Genomic DNA, 3,868 nt, shown 5'->3' on the forward strand with positions numbered 1-3,868 from the left:
TGTCGGACTAAAACTACGAAGATTGGTTGCCAGATCTGAGAGAGCGAATTTCGCTCATCATTTCTGAATGAAACGTGACTGCAGTTACATTCTGAAACTTTGATCTATCTGAAATCTTCGTTAAATCTGACTTTCATCTTAAACTGAAATTTAAACGTGTTCTATGTTAATCCTTTCTTCAGGCTCAAACAGAAGATGGATAAGCTGACATTAATTGTAGTACACTCACTACCCATGCAAAACTCTATTGTGCAACGTCACTAAAAGTTATTGTATTATTTATTACTTTAGAAAAATTCGGTCAAGAAAATTGCGCAACATTGTTACTAAATGTCACACACACAATCACCTTCGCACACTTTTTCTTCCCCCACAAAACCCGTAGATTAAGTTAAAATAATCTGTAATTGCTTCTATGTGCGTCGACGGCAGAAACACTCTCCATATGCCTGGTCCAAGTATTTTCTACAGACATAACGTCCCTCTATAAACTACTGGCCATTAAAATTGCTACACCAAGAAGAAATGCATATGATAAACGGGAATTCATTGGACAAATATATTATACTAACACTGACATGTGATTACATTTTCACGCAATTTGGGTGCATAAATCCTGAGAAGTCTGTACCCAGAATAACCACCTCTGGCCGTAATAAGGGCGTTGATACGCCTGGGCATTGAGTCAAACAGAGCTTGGATGTCGTGTACAGGTACAGCTGCCCAAGCAGCTTCAACACGATACAACACTTCATCAAGAGTAGTGACTGGCGTATTGTGAAGAGCCAGTTGCTCGGCCATCATTCACCAGACGTTTTCAATTGGTGAGAGACCTGGAGAATGTGCTGGTCAGGGCAGCAGTCGAACATTTTCTGTATCCAGAAAGGCCCGTACACGACCTGCAACATGCGGTCGTGCATTATCCTGCTGAAATGCAGGGTTTCGCAGGGATCGAATGAAGGTAGAGTCACGGATCGTAACACATCTGAAATGTAACGCCAACTGTTCAAAGTGCCGTAAATGCGAACAAAAGGTGACCGAGACGTGTAGCCAATAGCACGCCATACCATCACGCCGAGTGATACGCCAGTTTGGCGATGACGAATACACGCTTCCAATGTGCGTTCACCGCGATGTCACCAAACACGGATGCGACCATCATGATGCTGTAAACAGAACCTGGATTCATCCGAAAAAATGACGTTTTGCCATTCGTGCACCCAGGTTCGTCATTGGGTACACCACCGGAGGCGCTCCTGTCTGTTATGCAGCGTCAAGGGTAACCGCTGTCATGGTCTCAGAGCTGATGGTCCATGCTGCTGCAAACGTCGTCGAACTGTTCATGCAGATGGTTGTTGTCATAGAAACGTCCCCATATTTTGACTCAGGGAACGAGACGTGTCTGCACGATCCGTTACAGCCATGCAGATACGATGCCTGTCATCTCGACTGCTAGTGATACGAGGGCGTTGGGATCCAGCACGGCGTTCCGTATTACCCTCCTGAACCCACCGGGTCCATATCCTGCTAATAGTCATTGGATCTCGACCAACGCTAGCAGCAATGTCGTGATACGATAAACCGTAATCGCGATAGGCTACAATCCGACCGTTGTCAAAGTCGGAAACGTGATGGTACGCATTTCTCCTCTTTACACTAGACATCACAACAACGTTTCACCAGGCAACGTCGGTCAACTGCTGTCTATGTATGAGAAATCGGTTGGAAATTTTCCTCATGTTAGCACGTTGTAGGTGTCGCCACCGATGCCAACATTGTGTGAATGCTCTGAAAAGGTAATCATTTGCATTTCACAGCAACTTCGTCCTGTCTGTCCGGCACACGGTTTTAATCTGCCAGGAAATTTCATATCAGCGCACACTCCGCTGTAGAGTGAAAATTTCATTCTAGAAACATCCCCGAGGCTGTGGCTAAGCCATGTCTCCGCAATATCCTTTCTTTCAGGAGTGTTAGTTCTGCAAGGTTCGCAGGAGAGGTTCTGTAAAGTTTGGAAGGTAGGAGGCAGAAGTAAAGCTGTGAGGACGGGGCGTGAGTCGTGCTTGGGTAGCTCAGTCGGTAGAGCGCTTGCCCGCGAAAGGCAAAGGTCCCGAGTTCGAGTCTCGGTCCGGCATACAGTTTTAATCTGCCAGGAAGTTTCATATCAGCGCACACTCCGCTGTAGAGTGTTCATGTAATTGGACAACTGTCGAAGTTATAGCTCTTACCGACAGCAGTCCTGGCACCAATAGCGAATGAGCAGCCTTTCAATGACTTGTCGGCACTCGGAATATAATGGCGGATGCCTCAATTTACTCGATTAACAACATATCACAATAATACTCGTTACTGTACCTACTGTAACATTGCATATACGTAAAGCAATATAACCCTTCAGATGGTGTGTAAAACACAAGTAATAAGAACCAACATAAATTAAAACAGGAAGATATTGGTGGCAAAGACCAATGACTAGGAATGATAGAGAAATCTACAACTGCAACATATATTCTGACACATCACTGAAACTACATTACTTTAAGAGAAACAAAGACTTTGTGACAAAGCTAAGGAAATTATGGATGGAACTGCATATCTTCTTTTTAAGTTTGAACTGAGTGATGGAAAGAACGACAGTTTTACATTGCAGCTTATCTGCTCGCTGTCTGCACTCCGTGGCGTCGACAGCGGCTCGTCAGTGCTAATGGCACGAATAAAGCAGAAGCATCAGTTGTGAAACGGCAGTGCAAGTGTCCTCTTCATTGGAATGGAACACTCCAAGTGGTGATATTATTTTCAGTAGCGTTCCTCTGATCACAGACTGGTTGAACGTAATTTTTTCGTTACTGGTTCAAGAGAGTACGTGTTCGACTACAACGTTTTTTGTATGCACTCCAGTTATTAACCATCTACTCACAATTTTGAGAAGGTGTAAACGTCACCTTAACTAGCGATCGCGAAGCTAAGGTTCATGCGCATTCAACATGCATTCTACGATCGGGAACTGGTAATTCCGTGGAGACATTCCCACGCATAACAAACAGTTCAAATGCTTCCACAGAGGTGATTAATTTTTTACTGCATGGGGCCATTCATTAAGTTCCAAATAAAATATTAATCTTGATATACATTAGTTTTTGATGTTCCGTTAGATGCAAACAGTTAGGTTCTAACATCTACCATCACTGGTTACCTGCATGTGCATTATTGCTGCCGAACATAACACTCCCCAAAACGAGAGGTATTGAAACACTCTAATCATTTCTCTCATAGTGTTCACGTTCAAATGCAGTTTAAGTCGTGTAAACAATATAAAACTTCGGCGATAATGTTTCGTGTGTTTTCATGCGATGTGGTATTTTCACTGTTTACAACACACGCACGTACACGCTACACCACTACACACCCGCTGACTATCACTCTTCAGCTGCAGCTATGAACGTTGCTGTCGCCTCAAATATTTTACAACAGTTCTGAGCTACACAGTGCATTTAACAAAAGCATTACAAAGGAGATCGAACATAAGTTGAGATTTTGTATGATCAGTAAATTAGAGATCCATATACTCAAAAATCATGCTAGTGAGCAAAGTGAAAAATATTTTGTAATATGAAAGAAATATGTACAGTGTAAAACGAAGTAAATGAAATGAAAGAATAAATGATTTCTTGATGCCAGTTAGCAACAACCTCACATCCTGGAAGCTAGCTTCGTTTTCAGTCTCTTCAGACTCAGGACATATATCACGAAAGACTGCATTACCTGGCAAACCAAAAGATGGTTTAGTTAGACATATCTGTAAAACTGGAGATATACAAAGAATTCCTAATTACTAACCCATTTCACTTCATTAAGCCTTTTTAAATCTTTT

General features: G+C 42.6%; 1 non-coding gene across 1 annotated transcript; it reads left to right on the top strand.

Moving 5' to 3' along the window:
- The first annotated feature begins 2,057 nt into the window (after window positions 1-2,057).
- On the top strand, window positions 2,058-2,132 carry Trnas-cga. The gene has a single exon. It is a non-coding gene; the product is annotated as a tRNA-Ser (tRNA).
- The last annotated feature ends 1,736 nt before the right edge of the window (window positions 2,133-3,868 follow it).

Source organism: Schistocerca americana, chromosome 6, assembly GCF_021461395.2.
Source record: "Schistocerca americana isolate TAMUIC-IGC-003095 chromosome 6, iqSchAmer2.1, whole genome shotgun sequence".
Taxonomy (NCBI): Eukaryota; Metazoa; Arthropoda; class Insecta; order Orthoptera; family Acrididae; genus Schistocerca; species Schistocerca americana.